General features: G+C 34.3%; 1 protein-coding gene across 11 annotated transcripts in view; it reads right to left on the bottom strand.

Moving 5' to 3' along the window:
* LOC122565710 (protein eva-1) overlaps positions 1-21,416 on the bottom strand; it is a 328,494-nt gene that overhangs the window by 158,693 nt on the left and 148,385 nt on the right. The gene's annotated exons all lie outside the window — the stretch shown is intronic.

Below are 21,416 nucleotides of genomic sequence, written 5' to 3'. Positions count from 1 at the left end.
ACTGATCACGCCATGATCACGCGTGTCACCTTATGAGTGTTTGAAATAACGAAACGAATCGACGTTTCTCGAACTCTCTGTTTGATGCTGGCCGCTACATTGTATGTGTTGAGCTACTTGAGACGGTTCGCTCGCGATACTGCGATGCCACGAGCGACGGTTAGGAATAACGGCCTCTGGAAATCCACGTGGCGTAACAAGTAGTAAAATCAGTAGTAATTTTTGGTGGTATTTTGATTATATTTTAATATAATATAGTTTATAGTAGTTTGATGTACATAAATCTTTAAAAAATAAGTAATAAATCCGCGGAGTTTTGTACAAATCCGATGTTATACTTAACCATAAAGTAAAACGATATTTTTTTAAAGTATTCAATGAAAAACATCTTTGACAATGTGGGATTGACATGTTAGTGAATTTCAAAACGTTGAAATAGTAAGCAAGTAAGAAACGGAAGGTGTGCCTTATCATGTTTATCCTAAACGGTTTTCATATAGCTTCTGCTTCTTGATAATCGTATAATATGTCTGCTCATAAACTGTCCATTTCTACTTACTATTTTCAATCGTCTCAGTGGACGATCTAATTGTTTCTATTCCTGTTTCCTACGTACATTCTTCAGCTTCGGATATATGAAACTACCTTTATATCTTGTATTAATATGTGAATAAATTGAACTATATTAGAAAGTTAATGTTGTTGTAATAACTAAAATATAAATTATCTTCTCTCTCGGATTATATGATTAAAAATACATGCTTTTAGCCGCTTTTTAATAATTTTAAATCAATAAGAGAAATGTAGTAAAAGCAAAGGAAATTCGCATCGAATATTTCCACACATATGCTTTATAAAATAATTTCAATATCAAAACGATTTTTCATCTTCAATCTTACGACACTCCAAGCAAGTATCATTCCTTAGAGAATAATATTTTAGGTAAATTCCTGCCTCAAACCAACTATATCCAATCGTCTGCCTTGACATCCATTTATCCAATACATTTATCGTCGCCGTAGGAACGTCGCGTTGATAACGCGATAACCTCGAAACCCGTATTTTGTTTGGAAATTGCCCTGATTCGTAGAAAGTGTGTCATGAAACGAAGAAATTTCATCGGCACCCACGCGTGTTTTGCGTCAACGGGTGCGAAATTTCCGATCATGAACAAAGGGAACTTCCGCTATAAATTTTCTATGTCGCTCGAGCGAAAAAGCTCGCCTAAAGCGCAGCATTGGCGCGCATTTCGAGAAGGTGAGAAGGTAGAAAAACAAATAAGCCAGCGTAAATACAGTGGATCGTGCGTTATAACGATCGCGTGAATTGCTATTCCGGTACGTTGAATCGATACGATGTGCTTCCAAGAAGTATTGTACGTTAATTGCACGCCAGAGTCATTGTAGTAGACTGATTACGAGCAACCGAAATGATTCTGTGCTAGCCGAATGATTAATTGATCATTAACTGATTGGTTCTTCGCGTTGATGAGAACCATCCTATGGGTTACTAATTGCATGTCTCAGAGTAATGGGTATTAGTGAAAATCTTATGTGTTCGTGTGTACATAGTTGTTATATCTATTTACTTGAAACATTTGTGGAGGAAAAATAGATGGAAATTTGGTATACCCATTACATGCTATTAATCTCATTAGAGGCGAATTTATGAGGAACAGGAGAAGATAATATTTTTCAGTTATATTCATCAAAGATATATTTATGGACATTAAGAAAGTTAAATGATATTGTGATATGCTTTAAAGTTTATTAGTAAGTTAATTAAACCTACACACATGTACTAATCTTTCTCAGAAGTAATTTATAATTTATATTAATGTTAATAATAAAACATGATGTGAAAATATCAATTTTGACTAAATATTAAGTTGTCCCAAAAGTTTCTTTCGTTTTATAAGGAAATAATAGATGCACAACATTTTTTGTTTTATATTATTTTATTGAATTATGTATGATCCATTTTATTCTATTGAGATAAAGACCGCAACACTAAACAGATTAGGTTTCATGTTTGAGATAACCTAATATTTAAAAATAATTTCTTGTCATGTTTTTGTTTTTTTCTATAAAATATAAATTTTGTGTAGTAGGAATAATAAAAAAATATAGCAAAAATAGTATTAATTGGAACGTAGGAACTACTAAGGAATGTATTAATTAACGACAGCGTCATTATTTATCACTCAATTATTTCTGTTCTTCAGACATCATATATTCATTTGTGTTCATCACTCAACGCTATAGACCACATTGTATCGAAATCGTAATCCGTGTTAATTACCATTGCAAAGTTGACATTGATATCTTCAACTAAATAAATATTCTATACTAAATAAGTTTTTAACAATATATCATCTATTATAATACATTCGTTGTTTAATTACAAAACGAGATTATTCCATGCTTGGACTTAACACTTGTCCTAGAATGTACATAAATACCGTTTTGATACATAATGATACCTTAATCAGAAAATAAGGATAATAAGCAATAAAAAATAGGGAAACATTATCTTCAAATATTATCTTATTTTTCATTCATCTTCGGAGAAACAATTTGTAATAGCGTTGTAGACACTTCCTTCAAACTACATATTTATATATGTATTCATTAAACGTCATAAAACTTAAATGAAAGAAGAAACAGAAACAAATATCGTATACCACAATTCTACGTGAGTGAGTAATAGCAAAAAAACCTAAAAAAAAAAAAAAAAAAGAAATTCCATATGAAATATGGCATTTACGCAACGACTACTAATGAGTTAATAACAACCTCCAATACTACAGTGAAATTTTTACGCGACGAAAAACCAGCTAATACAAAACTATTAGAGCAACTAATCTAGAATTTCATTTTGACCGAACAACGTCTTGGCGCCTCTAATATTTTTAATTGCTGATTCCACTTGGCCAGGCTCGCTAAGCAGAAGTTTGCAAGCGGTTCTTAGTTTGGCGAAAAATGGCAAAATAAGGAATAAAGTGATTGAAAAATGGGCGTATGCGAGTCGAGAGTAGGCCATGCAAAGCGAAAACATTTTACACGCCGGCACGTGGGAGATATTTTACACAGTAGCGGCAGGAACTCTTTGCTCGCAACGCGTTTCTTTTCGCAGAGAGGCCGGAAGTGGCTCTTCGTCGTCGAGCTTCTAGCTATCCAACGATCGATTTTCTATTTTTTTCTCTTTCTTTCCCTCTCTCTCTCTCTCTTTCTTTCCCTCTCTCTCTCTCTCTCTTTCTTTCGTACGTTCGAAAAATATTGTGAATCGTAACTCGCCGGAATTGTGTCTCAGCCGCTAGCCATCGATTCTCGCGTAGAGATGTGCGTCTATGTGCGTCTTGCCTCCGTACCGTCGAAATGTTCGACGAAATTTATGGCGGTGAAATAAAATGTCCCGAACCGCAAACCTAGGGAGTGCGAGGAGAACAGGACAAACCAAGAAAATTTAATAGGGTTGGATTTAAATTGCATCATGAAAATAATAATTTCCGCTAAAGTGGGAAGAATTTCTGCAGAAACGGTACGATTATTAGTACCATTGGGTAGTCTTCTTTCTTTTAGATTTTATTGGTTTTTTCGTTGTATATCGTTTATTAGTCGGATGATATAGGAAAGTGATAAATTTGAAGAAAACTGTCTGGTTCGTTTTGATGAAATGGAGTTGTTAAATTTTAATATGTAAATATCTGAGGAAACTGTGCAGGAGATACTTAAATGATAAATTGACTACTGTTGTTTTTGGAAAATTTGCTCATTTTAACAGCGATCAAGTTTTCAGAAACTAAACGATTAATCCTAATGAGATAGATTACACAGTATACAACATCCTTATTTTTTAAGACTCCTATTCTTTGTAATGCAATTCCATTTGTATTTTCGACCAATCGCGAGGAGGCGCGGTCGCAAGAATACGCATCAACGGGAGTCGTAAATTCCCGTTACGATTGCAAGAATCGACACCACGAATAGATCGATCCCCTTATTTCGGTTAGGGTAATAGGGGTGATTGATGTAGTATAACACTGCGATTAGCAGGGTTATAAACTTTATGTATTTCCAACAACTTTGTATACAATATGGATAAGACGTTATGTAAGATACAGCGTGATTGACGAATGCGAACCGAGGAAGAGAATTTGACTGTTTTAGAGCTTGAGAAAGAGAGAAAGAGAGTGGACAGCGCGGGATGGAGTGCAGATGTCCTGCACGACATAACACTATTTTTTTACGTATTTAAAAATTATACGACTAACAAATAACTTCAAGTGTTATATACACTTTGCTATATAAAATACGATTAAGAAAAGAAAAAATTGACAAGTAATTAGTAACTGATACGATGTCTCACTTTCTCAAGCTTTTATCAATTAAAAAGGAACAGCATCAATGTGAAGTTCGGATTAAGATGCTTCCGTCGCTGAAAAGTTGCCATATATGCAAGAATTTCGGAACGTTTTAAATAAAATCACAGGCTACGTATAATTCACTGCACAACATTATTATATACATTCACATTTCACATAAACAAACGGTAATATGTAAATATTACAATGAATAAAATTAAAGCGCCACGAAATACACTAACGTGGTAACATCAATTGGAAAGTTAAACGATGTAATTCTACTATTTTCATTTAACAATACAAAAATATTATTAGTATTATGGTCGCATCAAAATTATGTTAATTATCAGTGCTGACCTTTTAATGCTTTAATATTATGTTATGATCTATAACATATATTATGATGTAGTACGAGTGCCCGAAGTTCATAATAATTTTGTTATCGTTTGCAAGATACACGATTCCCATCATGAATAATAATTTGTACAGCTTGCAGAGAAGGTCATTAAAATATTAAATATAAAACTACTCCAAAATGTTTATTGTTTAACTTCGTACCAACGAATGGTATACACAACAAGTTTAATGAAATATTATATTATTAATACAGTTCATTTGAAATGTATAATGTTTCTCTCGAAAGAAAATAATTTCATTATAAAATTTAATTTTTCAATTCATTGGATAATAATTACTATATACAACAACAATATAAAAATAAAACAAATCTCTTTATCTAAATATAAAAAAAGTGATCTACAATTAAAATAAAAATAATTTAACAAAGAACATTTTTTACTAAGGCAACTACAATAATTCTTCTATCTCTTTATTACATATTATTTAATAATATTTTCTCACTACTCCTATTTATCAAAATGAGATAACTGAGAATGTTTTGTATTATGTATTATTTATACGATTCAATACTTCCCTCACAACATTTACAAAGAATCAATACCTTAAGACATAAGACTAATTCCTTCGCGCATAATTTTACGAATCGATGGATGCAAATTCTGATATTAATATGAAGTAATGAAGGGTATCATGAAACGATGTAATTGCTTCGCAGAGCAAGATTTTACTTCATTTTCTCGTTCAAATAACGTAAACTATGCTCGCGCGGTTGCGTTTCTTAAAACAGAATTTCTTCCGGTTTGTTGCACTGCTCGAGGTTCGTTGGACGCATTCCCACGACGGAATACCTCGTGAAGCTTTTCCAGAGAATTCATCGAGGGCACAAGATAACCGACTTAACGGTAATAACCCACGCGGACGTCTATTCCCATAATGGAGCGTGAATATCCGGATGGGCTGCCAATAGACGACAGTTTTCGCGATTTCACCCATCTGCACTCGATTCATTTCATGCTTTCGTCAGTTTCGGGTAAGGCTCCTCATTGGAAACGACACGAAATCCTTCCTTGACGAATGATCGTCTGATAAAACGTAATTTGGGTGACATTTATAAATGAAGATATATTAGAATCTGTTTTTGGAATAAAATTTTCATTTTAATTCAACGAAGTCTAATCTAATTTATTAGGATCTAATTTAATTTAGTAGGAGGTATGATGTTAGTAATGCTTTTTACTACTAATTTATCTGTTTAATAATATTCCTTTGGTCTATCTAAATTATATCAGATTTTGAAGAATTTTTATAAATTATTTTTATAAAAGGAAATTTAAATAGCACAGATAAGAAACATTTGAATATGAAATATTAATGTAGAACCGGTTAGAATTATAGTAATAATTTGATTTAGCGAAGATAGTAAAATAAGGAAAATGTAAATTGACCTATTCTTTCAATGTATTAATAGATATATTAAATCAAATTCTCAATACTTCGAATAAAAAATTGGCCATATTCATTAACATTCTTGGTCGACGAGAACAATCAGAAAATGTCGATAAATGTGTTGTACTGAATGGGAGAACGAGGAAAACACATAAACGAGGTAAAATTAGCGAAATCTTGTGTCTAGTCATATTGAGTCACATATAAAATTCTAAATTTAGAGCAATCACGTGGAAAAGCCATTCTATCGGTTAGAAACAATTTACGGCTCCTCTTTCGCGAAATCGAGCAGAGAAATCGGAATTGCTCGCGGATGGCATTTTACGCTCGACAAAATCTCACGTGGCCTATTATCTCAAAACAAAGGCATTATTGTTCGAATCAGACCATACTTTTATCATAAAATTTTCCAAATACATATTACTCTTATTTTTCATCCCTATTTTTCGAACAACCTTATATTTTTCAAATATCCTAATTTAATGAAATTATAAATATAAAAAATTACTTAATATCAATAAATATATTTTTTTTTAATACTGAAAATCCAAGAATTTCATATCTTTCAGTTATAGTTTTGATGATTTTTTTTTAATTTATACATGTCTCTAGGAAACATTACAGTTAATACTATTCTATGAATATTCATTCTTTATCATATTCATCATTCGTATTTTTTAAATACGAAATTTCATACGCACAAGATCTCAAGAAAAATACGCAAACAAGACGAATCAAAGCATCCTCATGTGCAATTTTAACTATTTACTTAACAGAATACAAAGTATGTATCTGAAAATATAATCTTGAAATTGTCATCTGTACTAGCTTTTATTAAATTATTTGCAAACCAAGAAAATGTCGACGAAGTTGTAGAGTTTGCCTATTTTCTTTCTCAAGGAGGATGGCTATTATTTCGTTGTTAGTAACTCAGATGAAAATCATTGTTAGCGGAGCGCAACGAAACGCGATACGATGTTGCGAACATAGAATAATGAGATACGATATAAACTTTTTAATGGGCACGCCATATTGCAACATTTGGTGAATATAAAATACTGATTTTTTATCTTTTTGCTGCTCGTTACGCGGTTTCTGAAATTGAACTCGTGATAACTATGTTTATTGTTATCACATTAGCAGTGCAATTTGCGATTTTTACAAAAATGCAGATGTGCCTATTTTTACACCAAAAGGTGAAAAATACACGAAATAAAATGAAAAATATCACATGAAAAGATCCAAATGTTTCAAAACGCTAAAGTAGCTAAAACAGCCTACAATTTTTATTTCTTGCAACAGCTGTTTCTTCAAATACACATCTTTCCAAAAAATTACGCACGATTTTATTTTCACAAGTTTACATCTGTAGAACAAACTGAATATTAAAACAGACAAGACAGACCGTTTTCAAAAAGTATCTCTAATTGCAGTGTCACAAATCTTGCGTTTCCAAGCGAGAGCATTCCCGTGTTCTGACATAAATCCAGAAAAATACACAAAGTTGCATCTGTGTTACATGCTGCGCCAATAGAAAGCTTGCGCGAGAACGTTTCCATTATCATATCCAGCGCAAACATTTCGAGAAGCAACGGCGACGGGAATCTATTTCAACTTATCGAAGCAATCTCTAGCGAGTAGACACACCGTGCCGTAAGATGATTTCGCGGGGAAGAGAATACGGTGGCACGTTTCAAGGAGAATCATCGCGCACGGTACTGACAATGAGTGCCAGTAAACTTTTAAGACGATAAGCCGACGCGGAATTGAGTCAGTAATCGAAACAAACGCAATTTTCAGTTCGCGAAATTCCATCGGATGGAGGAGCGGAAACAAGTTTGTGTTCGTGATTTCGATATTTCTACGTATCAGACACGTGCATTTGGATGTATGTATTCTCAGCTTTAGTGTAAGATAGACGTAATGCTTAAAATAAGCTCTCTAGTTCATTTATTTGAAATCTTTAAAGAGTAAATAGTTTATTACGATAGAAATTTATGCCAATAAAACGATAAATGGATTTGATTGATCAAAGTTCAGTTTTATGAAGTATTAATTGTATTATGTATATATTTGTATGTATTGTATTATATATAATATATGTATTGTATATTAATAACAGATCATTTACTGAACAACGAAAAAGTACGTAAGCAATATAATTTCTGCGTAAAGTCGTAAATAAAATATCTGTTAAATTATCTGTTTCACGAGGAGTTATATAAATGAGTATTTATATTTCTTCTGTACAATATGGGACTTAAAAATATACTTCTTGTACCTTGAAGCACCATTAATATATATAAGACGAATTTAAAATTTGTGTTTCAAATTTATAAACTAAGTTCATTTGAGTTTTGTTCAAAAAGAACTTCTCTTATTTATATGCTCGCCAATGTACATCTCCCACTACAATGAGAATAAGATTTCGCCTGTAGGGGGTTAAATCCATATTCCCATCGACGAAAATCAATGAAATTGAATTTACCGGAAGCAATGCTTCATATTGATTTCGTGTTCTTCCCACTGTACAGATCGAAATTGTCGTTTCGCTGGAAATCGAAGTTCATGAACACAAACCGACTGTTAATCATTCTTGTTACTCCACACATGCTCTCGCGTTTGGTAATCCATTGCCTCGAGCGTGAATTTTAATTGAGGCTTGCATTAACGTAGCTCCACAAAGCTCCGATTGTTATTAGTTTCCAAAGGCAGTTTCAGTTTTGTGCTGGGATCTATTTGCTGACGCCGAGTACAGCCGAAAAGTTTCTGGAGACCCGATTCATTTGTATTATGAAAATTATTCTGATTCAATATTCAAATGCACACTGCGCTCACTTCCGGTTTTCAGTCGCGATTCGTTGAAATTCTCCAACGAAATTCAGAATCTGTTCGACCGTTCGAGAAAAAGTTCCTCTGTCAAGGTAATTAGTTTTTCTAAACGATGAAGAAAAATGAAGTTTCGAAATAAAGTTTTGCGATGCTGCCGCCTGGAAACTTTATTCTTTGAATGATTAAGAGCTCCAGATGTAAGATTTATTCAGAAATGTTCTTTACTACTACTTTCTACTTTCTTCTTTGCTACTACTTTCCAATATGTAGGATTTTAATTAAAATTGTATGTATTTTTGTCATTTTTTTTTCAATGTAATCAGAATAAGGAGAAACCTAATTGGAAATTGATATTTTAATTTGAATATTAACAATATTCCTACTTATTATTCACATATGTATTAGGTCCTTTGTGTATTGCGTTATCATCCTGTATTTTAGAAACGTAAATTTGTTTTGAATTTTTCTAGCGAATGACCGAGCCCCAAGTATCACGAATACTTGGAAAGTATACTTCAAAGTAGCATGAGAAACAAGAGTGTGTCATCACTTTAAACTTTAGACTTTAGACTTTAGGTGCACGTGACCGATTGTGTCCTGGGAATGTCTGCACAGTTTATACGAAGTGAGTAAAAGAGATTGTAAAATAGAACAAAAGGGAATGGGCAGATGTAGGTGTATATTGTGTGGAAAAATACATGCGGAAGGTAATAGATGAATGAAATTGGGGGTGAGAGTTATTCCGCATTGTTGAGACATTTTGTGTTGTCCGGTTAGAAGTATTGTGCTGAACTGTATATTAACTACATACTTAAATATATTTCTAGAACTATTACAAAACATATTCATCTACATTAATCTATATACATTCAGGTGTTTATTAAGTATAAAATTATTTTACGATTACATTTATTATTGTATTTATGGAAGATTAACTCTTGACCGTTATAGAAACATATTAATCTTGTGATTAACAAGCTTTGAAGATATTTTAGTCGATTTTTAAGAAATAATCAACTAACAAAGAATCTAAATACAGAATCCAAATTAAACTCTTTGGCTTATAGTATTCCCTAAATTTTGTACCATTTGCTGACAAACACCATGTACACGATATTACACGACATTTCGTTCCACGAGCATTCCTCAGTCTGCTCAAACCCCTAACGCGACAAAAAAGCAGCGACAGAAAGTTTAGCTCCGTTAATTCCTGGGCTAAAACAAAGCAAATGGCATAGATCTGCGAAAATGCTCCCGAAGTGTAGATCTCAAATATGCGACCAGGGATCGAGCGTAAAGCTTTGTTTTCCCTCTCCCTTTCTCTATTTCGAGCAATCCTCGTTGTCCTTAATTCCTTATCAAGCAGTAAGTGGGACTGATTAAACAGATTTTGTCCTCTGTCGTAGACGTTGAGCTCTGTCGAGGGTATTAAGTTGAATTACATTTGTAACAGTGGCCCGTGTCGCTTGGAAAATGCCACGCAGACGGAGGGGTTAATGGTGGGAGGAAAAAAAAAGAAGGTCAAGGCGTCGATGCAGAATAGCGTGAATGAAAGAACCCTCCGTCTCGACGAGGATTAATTAAATTGTTTTTAAAGCAGTGTTCGAGCGAAGGGCCCTGTGAATATTAACGCTAATTAATTGCGACGTCGGACTCTTGCTGCGGTATCAGTCGCGGATATACAACGATATTTAAAATTTAGTTCGAAAAATTTAGTTAAAAAAGAAGTTACCCGAACAGCTTATGTAATTCAAGTGGCGCTACAGTTTCCTATCAGCGAAAAATTCTCATTTAAACTGCGATTCAATGCATATCATCAAGTAGAATTCTATTATAAATCTGCCGTAACCTAATTATAACCGTTCTGCATCCGAATAATATTACTCTGTTTTCACAAACGAAAAGACTTCTAAAATATCAAAAATCTTGAAATAATCGCATTTAGCATCAGCTCGATTCTTTCACATTTTGTTAAAATTTCGAGTTAACAATAAAAGAATGCAACTAGACAAAAAATGACTCGGAGGAAATATGAGATTTAACTTCAACAATCTAAATCGAAACCCAAATACACACATCAACTTCCATGGTCTTAACCTCTTCCAGAAAGGGGGGGGGGACAAAGGAAGTAGAGGTTATCAGCAAGCGTGATCACAACCCACGTGGTAACCCTACGCGAGACGCCTCGTTGCCGAAACATCACGGTATAGGCTCGCAATTATCTGCAATCAAGATAACACGCCTAACGAAAGAGGATGAGATACCCACAAATTTCATCGGTCATTACCCATTCGTTAATAATATCTTGTGTCTTTCAGTAAACCGTACACGCGCACGTGTTGCATTTGCCATTAAACGCCTTCGCGTACCTAATTGCAACGTCCTGGCTCGCAATTCCGCTGAAACGCTACACGGAATATCCGCAAACGTGTGCGCGTTTGTTCCGTCAGGCGGATAATACGAAAGTTCGCGTTTTGAAATGTTCAAAAGGGATGTCGGATTCAACCTACCCTTGTCCCCACAACCCCTATCCTTTCTCGCGGTGTCGCGCTCACAAGATTAGACGTGCTCTAATCAGATAATCTTAGTCCTTTTCCGCGAAATTATAGACAACGGAGCACGAGGCTAAATAATATTAGCAAACTCCATTCGAACTAGTTAAGAGAATGCCCTTTATTCCGATCCTCGAATAACCTTTGCTTCTTCGTGACCAGAATTTCTGACTGCTCGTGATAGAATGACTGATGACTTATGAGATTGTCTTCGGGTAGATTGAAGATGGCTCTGAATGATAGGAAGTCGTTTGGAATGGTTTTCAAGAGTTGAGGTTTGGAAGGTATTTTGAGATAGAGTGCAGAAAATTATAAGTTTAATGGAGAGTGATTTTTAGAATAGGAAATAATAAATATGATATAAGTAACCGTGGTAATTAGATACTCGAGAAGCTAATGACAATGATCCTAGGTTCGAATGCGATGTGATACACGATTCTGGTGTGACTCAACGTACAAGTGGAACTTATCTAAATTTTTTTTTTTATTTAATAATTTACATTCACAATTTGTCCAATTTGGACATTTGGTGAAATTTTTTAGCTGTTTGATTATCGTATGGGTGGCTACCCCCAGCGGGGTACCATCTTCGTGTTTGTTAGGTTATATCCTTTGTGAGATCTGCTGGGTGTTTCCTTTTCAGTCTTCTTTTTATGCTTGTTGTGCTGATCGTTTCCGCAGCCAGCCGGTTCGAGTGTGTTGCTATTCTTTCTCTGTACTTTCCCGCGCATCTGCTAATCTCCTCCTTGACCGTTGGTATTCCCAGGTCCTTCCGAATGTCCTCGTTTCTAACGTACCACGGGGCGTTTACTATTGTTCTAAAACTTTTTGCTTGTATTTTGTTTATATGGCTCATTGCTGCTGTCCCCCATAGTGGCATTTCGTACGTCCAGATTGGTTTTATGATTGTTTTGTATATTTTTAATTTATTTTCTATGCTTAATTTGGATTTTCGACTTGTTGGCCAATGCATTTGTCTCCTTGTTGTCTGTATTTTTTCTAGTATTAATTTAATATGCTGTTTCCATGTGAATTGTGTACCTATGTGGTTTTATCTAAGTGAACTGAATCGTAGTCCAAGTGGAACTGCCCTTATATACCCCTCTGCGTACTTCTCCGGTCAATCTTTGTTTTTAAGGAGAGTTATACAATTATTCCATACCTCTGTTAGATACACGTCCCTCCCGTGACCGTGGCTACGTTCAGTGACCCGTTATGTCACTTCGAGCCCAAGCCCACTGTCATAAACCTCGGCCACCCATACTCGGATTAGAACATTACAACTATTTCTCAGTTTTATTATTTAAGTGTAGCTACAATAAAAGTCTGGACTAAAGTATTGGGGACCTCCCCAAACATTACAAAAGAAAGGCCCCGATGTCCTTTCATCTCCGACATATATGTATATAATGTTGTTTGAGATAAAGAAGATAGTATTCATTCTTGTCAGGATCTCTGAGTGTCTATCAAGAAATGTGCGAGATTATGAAATAATAGATATAGTATTGAAATTATGTGAAATTATGATATTTTCATCGAGGATACAATAATCTTAACTGTAATAGTCTAATTTTTAAGTTATTTTGTTAGTTGAGATAGTTTTATGATTACATATTTCTAACTATTGTTTGTAAAGATACCTATCTGACAGTGTTTTGTAATATTTCAACATTAAGCATTAGTCTCAGATACTACATAAATTTCCACTAGTAAGAAGCGACCGTTAAATATTTAGTCCTCAATAAAGCAGGTAAGGTTCACTAGATGCTACTGTACATAAGATGCTTTTAGTTTTAAGAAGCATACTTTAAGAGTCTATAACAGCATCTAAGTTAGGAAGGGAAGTCTTGTAAATTATCATATAGTAGTACCTTCGTATCATTACAAAAATTCGATACTATGAAAACAAAATTCATAGAATCTAATAAATAAGCGCTCTATTACGTAAAATGGATAATAAACTAAATAACATTTAAATAAAATAAATGCATAGTCTATTTCAATAATTTCTCGACCAGTTAATGCCTACTAATTTATCCAAAAGAAAAAATAATTATCCCATACCGAAACAAAAAACTACTTTTTACTAATGCGATCCTACTCTAGTGATCGCTGAGTCAATCGAATCGGAAGACACGAGTTCCGCAGCAAATGAATAATATATCAGCAGCTACATACACGAGAATGCAATTACATTTGGTTTAGAGAAGAACGGTGTCTCTTTCACCCGACACAACGACGAGCTGATGGCAACACGAGAACTATCTTAGCTGAGAGGGGAAATGCTCGCGAGACGAGCTACGGATCGCTGAGGCTCCATCGAAGAACGTTGAGTGAATTTGTTCGAAATCGCTCTACTCGCGACGTATGGACGCTTTACGCGGATAGAGGGCCGATTTTAGAAAGGAATTCGAAACTTTCGTGAACACGTCCCTTGACTTAGCTAAGAAAATAATGGCTGACAGAACAGCTGCGAGATTTATTAAGACGAGCGAATTCGTCGTTGCGAAGAGAGCGCGCTTTATTTTCACAGTGATGAAAAATTGCGTCGTTGGAAGGCTGCATGGACGATTCAGGAACGAAGACGCCAAAGGAAGGGAGAAAGAAAACGTGCTGCTTCCTGGATACGTTGTTCCGAGGAAATTCCTCGGCGCTCCAGGAGAGGGTGAATAAATAGATAAGAAAGAAGGCTGGAACTTTGATAAATAGCAGACGATGAAATATGAGAAAATGAGCACAATTTCATTTCTTCCTGCGATGATTTTGGAAAATTTGCATAGATGGAGAAATCACGAAGATTTATTAAGAGTTATGAAAAAATAATAAGAGCTTCGTTCAGCGTTAAAGTTTGAGTCAAAGTTTATTTGATTTGATTGGTTATTGCGACAGGAAGAATTAAGAAGATTCGAAATTATGATATATTTGAATATCAAGCTGCAATTGTTGATAATAAATTACGTTTAATATAATATCATTGCAGGAATTAATTCAATTATAATTCATAATTATTTTCCCTGAAAATTAAACCACGATAATTTACTATATATATTCTAACTAGTAATGTAGAATATGTTATATATCCTACATTAATAATATTCTTTTTGTTTACTATTTCGCTCTTGGTCCTTAATAGATTAAACGTAACTTCAACTTGTCTGTAAAATATTTTACTTCATCCCCTTCTTTCCTACTTAAATCTTAATAAAATATAATTTTCACCTTCTAATAATTTGATCAAAAGTCATCTCGATTAAATATCAACCAATAAATAGTGCAAAGAAAAGAAAAATGAATGCGTATCTTATCGCATTAAATGTATGTATACCATATAGACATTCAATGCGAGATAGTTGGGAGGTTGAAGAGAAACGAGACATGTCATCATAAGTCATCCCGTCGATGAGACCTTGGAGAACGTCCAAAAAGAGCCACACACGCGGATAAGGAATAATAATGCGATAAACGAAACGAGTGTCGCTGCAGGACGATTTTTCAGCGGGAGATTAAATGGATTAGGTCCCTTCCTGTGACATTTTCAATGGATTTATGTCTCATTTCCACTAGCAGTTGTTGATACGAATGCAAACGCTCATCCTAAGAATCCAGGAAGAATTTTGAACTCTTTCGATTTATTCACACTTCTTGAACCGTGTCGAAGTAATTTCAATTAAGGAAATTGTTAAACGCGAAACGTTAAATGAACGAGTAATTTGGTGAATGGTAGAAGAATATTGTTTGATATTTTTATATAATAATTACGCGTATAACGTGAGAACATTCATTAAGCTTCATTATCTACTTTTATCTTTGATTATGTCTTTTGTTGATAGAATTTATCATTTATAATTTTATTGTTGTTTTGTATATTTTTGTTGTTTTTGTATATTTGTAGAATTTATGTTAAATTATTGTTCAAATTATTTATAATCTTTTTCTACTATTATGTTTCGTATTCCTATTTTGTTTGTTAAATAAAACAAAAATAAAAAATAAATTCCGTTCGTAATCCTACATATATTTTCACTGTGTCAAACTCTGCTTTGACTTTTAACGAACTAGAATGGGAATACATAGCACAGAAAATTTTTAAACTTGAAGCACTGCTCCCGTCGTCGGTGAAATATCCAAGAAAATGTAAACTTTTTAAGGAACGTTGAAAAGGAAAACGCGACTAAAACTCAAGTGAACCAGGAATCTCGGCAAACTGATTCAATTCGGCTTGAGGGTAACCTCGTTTCCCAGTGCAGGAAATGGCAAATATACAATCGTGCCACGCTACAATTCTCCTATTAGTTTCGACAACGGGCAAACACACTGTTTGTAACGCGATAGAACATCGTCGAATGTTATTATACAATGGAAATAGCGAAAAGTTCGCGAAGGAATTTTGCTTCATTTCTTTATCGTGAAGTTTTTATAAAATACAAGTATAAATTATAAAAATTCATAGTTTATTCTTTGTTAATGTTATCGCAATACAAATATAGTTACGAACGAAACTTACATACATATATTGACTACCGTTATGACTCTTTGATTATAATATATTGAATATATTATAATATATTATATATATAGCGAATATATTAGAATATATAGCGAAAATCACGGCATTATAAAAAATTTAAGCAAATTCGAGTATATAATCTCAACAGGAAGGGTTAACAAGTATGAAATACAAGTGTATAGTCGAAAAGGAGGATCTAGGGCCAACTTAACACCATAACATGGTCGTGGTATTTCCGACAGTTTCTCGGCGTTAACCAGAAGCGGCTCGAACTGTCAGCCGTAATACCGTTGCCGACAGATCGTTTGATGCAGGAAAATTACATATTACAGCTGCACCGCAATAAGCAATTTGCCTGGTGAAACGCGTATTTCCAACGTACTTTGCTCTAGCAGACCAAACCATGACCGCAACCCACTTAGAAACGTGCACAAAACGCTAATGTACAACATGATGACTGATGCTTCGCGGGATACTGTTTGTTTTTATCCTATTATGATGTTCTTTTTACAAGCTCAAACCATAAATCTATCGAGTATCAGTGTAAATTTTACAGGAATCGACGATGGTTCAAGTTGCTTAAGATTGCGAGGCATTGAAGAATTTTGAAAACAATGGGCGGTTTTCTGAGCACATAGTTTGGTGGATATTGAATTGTTACTTCAGTCACTCAAAAGCCATGCTGATTCATTCGATAAATTAAAATGCATAGAAGAATAAGAATTACAAATATTATTTTGTAAAATTTTCCTTGGAAGTTTTAGATTTATGAAAATAAGATTTCTTTCCTTCAAACGTTCAAACACACTAATTATATACCTGGATAATGTGAAATTTATGACCTTATAAAAAATGGACCAGACTTCAAATCTATTGCATATAACGATACAGAAATATTTGATAAAAATTGTAAATCCAGTAGACTAGGTAATTTTTTGTCGGACATCGTATTATATAATTTTGCTAGTGTACTTTAAGAAAGATACAATTAGACCTATACAAACCTATACAAACCTCGAAAATTTCATACAACGATACGCCCATATTTTGCGAATAAAGTATCCTGTCAGTAGTCTACGCAATTTTTGATCAGACCTCGTATTATGCATCAGATATGACACTTGTGTTAGTGTACCATAAGAAAACATAATTGGAGGGAAAAATTCAAACCTCAAAACTCTTTCATACACTGATACACACTCCAGATCGCGCAGTACATTATGGTTGGAAAATGAAGAAACTTTAACAACGAGAGGCTGTTTTCCAATATCCTATTAATAGTCGCGAGAATATGAGTCTCTGGGGAGGAGGGTGATAAACATTCTGTAAACGGATTAACAAATAAATCCGCGAGTTTCCAGGTGAAATATGTAAACTCGTATAAACAGTTCTCTCGGCCAATTCGATTGGAATATCGTGGAATTCCTGCGGAATAACCGAATTGCGTAATGGTCTATCGCGTGCAATTAAAGTTCAATGTGTCCCATGCAACAAGCGTATGGAATTCGATTTTGAATTCTTCGCGCGCGAAACATTCCCATACACCAGAAGTGAAATGATGAACGCGCCAAACTCGAAGCGAGCGGTATTAAAACGTTTCGCGCCGCGAAAGCTCGAAGCGACGACCCGTCGAAACGAGATGGTGAAACAAGGCGCGATTGCATGGACTTTAACAGAGTCGTCTTTGTTCCGTGTCAATGTTACGCGCTTGGGATACGACTTGCCAATTAACTATTCCAATGAAAAAAACCGCCGCGGCTGCGGTCTATAATGACGCAGTGTATCGTGGAAAACGATGTCTGGACTTTTGTGAGGGACACGATGCATCTTCTGTTTGGCCGCTTCGCTTAATTGCAACCTCTGTCGTGGTAAATGTATATAGTTGCTCGTGTTATTGAAACCGTAGTTTCTCACTTGATATATCCATTCTTAGTTTTATGAAGAATTTTCTTGGTTTTATTTTATATTTATACGAGGAGCTAGAATGTTAAATTTATCATACATCATTAAGATGTAGTAACTTTGTTAAGCTATTTTAACGAATCTTATACTTTATCTAATATCTCCTATATTATTAAAAGTGTTCCTACTATCTGGTTTATATTTAAGAATTACTATATTTATAAAAGATTAGAAATATTAGTGATTTATTAATTATGGAGTATTCATACAGTAAAAGTGATCTTTAAATCAATCAATGATCGACAATTACTTTATAATAATTACAATTCTAAATCATTTTTATTAAAATTAATACATCAATTTGGTATCTTTAGGTCTATCTTTTTCTAGTTTATATTCAAATATTTTCCCATCGTTTGTAGCAATTTTGATCATAAAATAAAACAGATTTTACACACATTTACATTCGCAAAACTGAGTTTACCAATTTGTACACAATGGAGGCTATTACATATATCGTAAATGTCAAACACCAAATCCGGTTGCAATGCAAGAGGGACAAATTTGGCAACAATTTCCATCAACCAGAAAGGATAAATTCGCCACAAAGGAATCAGCATTGCGCAGAGAGAGTAGAATATTACGCGAGAATCTACAGTGTAGAATCTCCGGAGGATGCGCGAAAGGAAGGAAAGCGAGCGTGCTCCTCGGCAGCTTTTGAGTTGGAACGCGAGAGCACGTTTCCATGCCGCGTTTCTGCATTTTGCAACCGGCTAAACTGCCTACGTGTCTGTGCCAGGGATACTAACACCAACCTGCCAAGCAGATAGCGTTCTGAGAGTACGAGTTAGTAATATTAATCGAGAGCAATTCCGACTGCGATTTACGCGTCTCGTGAGAACTAAAGACAGAGTTAGGAAGAGTGGTTGTATTTGTCGTTGCGAAAGCGATTGTAAGGAAACTGTGATGTAATTACGAGGAATGAAAACCATAGCAAAGTGATAAGGATATGTCAAGTAAGAAAAGAAAAAATATAAGATTGTAGATTACGTATTTAAATTAAATCGATCTAATTAATGCAAAAGTTCCAATAAAATTACGTCGTTGATTTTATGCTTTGTTGATTTAATCATGTAAATCTAAAAGAGCATTGGAAGAGAAATAACAAATTAATTTCCTATGTAATGAATTCAAAGATCAGTAGCACTTGGATAAGGTCAATTAGTGCGATTAATAGTTCAAGTGAAGGAGATTCTGCAAGATTTAACTCGTTTGAGAAAATAAATGTAGTATTTTATTTCAATATTGCTAAAAAATTGAAATTTTAGTGTCCTGATGACTTATAGATACCAAGCAATCTAACGTTTATATATAATGAAACCTGTATTCTATAACCTGTATTCATACTGAATAATAAAATTACTTTGTTCTCAACTTCTCTGTTCGTGATTTAAGATGTTTGCAGAAGTTATATTGCTCTAGGAAAATTATAAAAAGAAGAAGGGGAGGATCAAGGAAGAGACGAGAATGATTTGTAAATGGGTGAATAAAAGTTTTATTTGTAAAAAGCTAGACGAAAATTGAGCTCTTTAAAAATATGAAATGCCACGGAACATTATGTAAATATTCGTACCATACCATGAATACCGACCGTATAAACGGGTCAAGAGTTTTAAAGGGGTTCACAGGGTTCAAAAGGAAGAACAACTCGCCTTCACCGAAAAAAATCAATACCGACTGCCTTAATAAACATTCGAGAACGGGGTTTGAGTGTTTTCACAGAGATCAGATAGCTCTTTTGGACTCATGAACGAGTTAATTTCAATTAACAATTTAACTGCAGCTAGGTCTCTGTAAATGTATCCGAAAATTCAAAGAACCTTTTTAATCTACGAATAAAATCAGGCATCAAGATCGTGTACAGTAACGATCTAATCTCTTCTATTTTTTTTTTTTTTATTCGTAATCTTTTTTTCGGAGAAACCTTTAGTAATTAATAGTAATTACAGTGATAAATGCATTTGGATTTTCAAAAAAGATGACGTAATTCATCAATAACGAACGATTTAATGCTGTATGATTCTACTCCTTTTTGCCATTTCAATAAAATTCTTTCAATGCTAATCTTTCTGCTTTCTTATTCATGTAAATACCTGTATTTCTATGCATTCTCTATCCTTTCAATGAAATATCGGACTTACGATGAAGAAAAAGGAGATTCTTTCAAATTTTTCAAGTTCTACTATTCATCGTTTTAAGGAACGAAGAAAAAAAGAGAAGAACCAGGAAATAGAAAATTCAGAGTTAAACTTATACTATATCTAGTATTACTTTAATCTCAATGAGGCTGATTGTATTTTCGACCAATGGACGAAATGGACGTATTTTCGACGGATAGAGTGCAGATGTCTTGCGCGACATAATACTGATAATAAAAATAAAAGAAAAAAAAGGGGTAAAAAGCATAGGAGACAAAAGTGTTAAAGACAGCAGAGAAAAGATAAGCGTAGAGGGAAAGTTTCAGTTCTGTCTGATGGAGAAATCGTGACAGGTATAGCAACTTCTTCGAAAAGGTAGTTTCTGATGAATTTTACGACACGAGTGCAATGGAAGCGAATGACCATTGAACGTTAAGATCGACGTACATTGAGTCGACATTTTGTAACGTATGGAAGCACATCGATCGATCCTAGCCATCAAGAAAGGGTTTTCGAGTGCTCTTACGGGCGCTTCGAAAATCTTGCCAGAGGCGAGATCCCTGGACGAAATATTGTTTTATCCTGCGGCCACGAAGCCTTTAACACGCGAGAGAGATCGTCCTTTATTCACCCTTGAACCAGTTCGAAATCGCTGCCCATTTCCGTCGTCGCGTCAAGAGGGATAATATTGTGCGTCGCTCGAATAACACCGGCAAAATGGATGTTCAGGTCCATCCAAAGCTATCATTTTTATCCCATCTTTCTTTTATTCTATTTTCAACGATTTCTTCGAATCTTTATATGCGGTTACTGACGTTGAAAATGTCATATTTTATGTAAGACCTAACAGTGGATTGTATTTAGAATTTAGTAATAAAGAATTTAGATATTTTTTATACCTTTATTATACCCAAATTTGATTTTTATGAGTTACCGCTAAATATATAATTTTACAGGAGATAAATGCTTCGTATGGTTGTGTAGTATCGATAAAGGGTGCGTGAGGGAAAAGGTACAATATGAGAGTAACATAGTTAATAGGTCGGAAGATTGATTTGTAGGTCGCTATATTTTTATGTGAAAATATGATATCACTCTAAAAGTATGTCGTAGTTGGATACGTAGTGTCACCATGATTGATCATTCCGTAAAAGCTACTAGAAGAACCATAAATTCTACCTAATTTTTTTGCTCCTTCTTTAAATGTTTAATGCCTTCATAAAATGAGTTTTTTAGGTATAAAATTCGTGTAAAAA

The sequence above is a fragment of the Bombus pyrosoma genome, linkage group LG1, assembly GCF_014825855.1.
Source record: "Bombus pyrosoma isolate SC7728 linkage group LG1, ASM1482585v1, whole genome shotgun sequence".
NCBI classification, from domain to species: Eukaryota; Metazoa; Arthropoda; class Insecta; order Hymenoptera; family Apidae; genus Bombus; species Bombus pyrosoma.
This window is presented reverse-complemented; position numbering and strand designations above follow the sequence as displayed.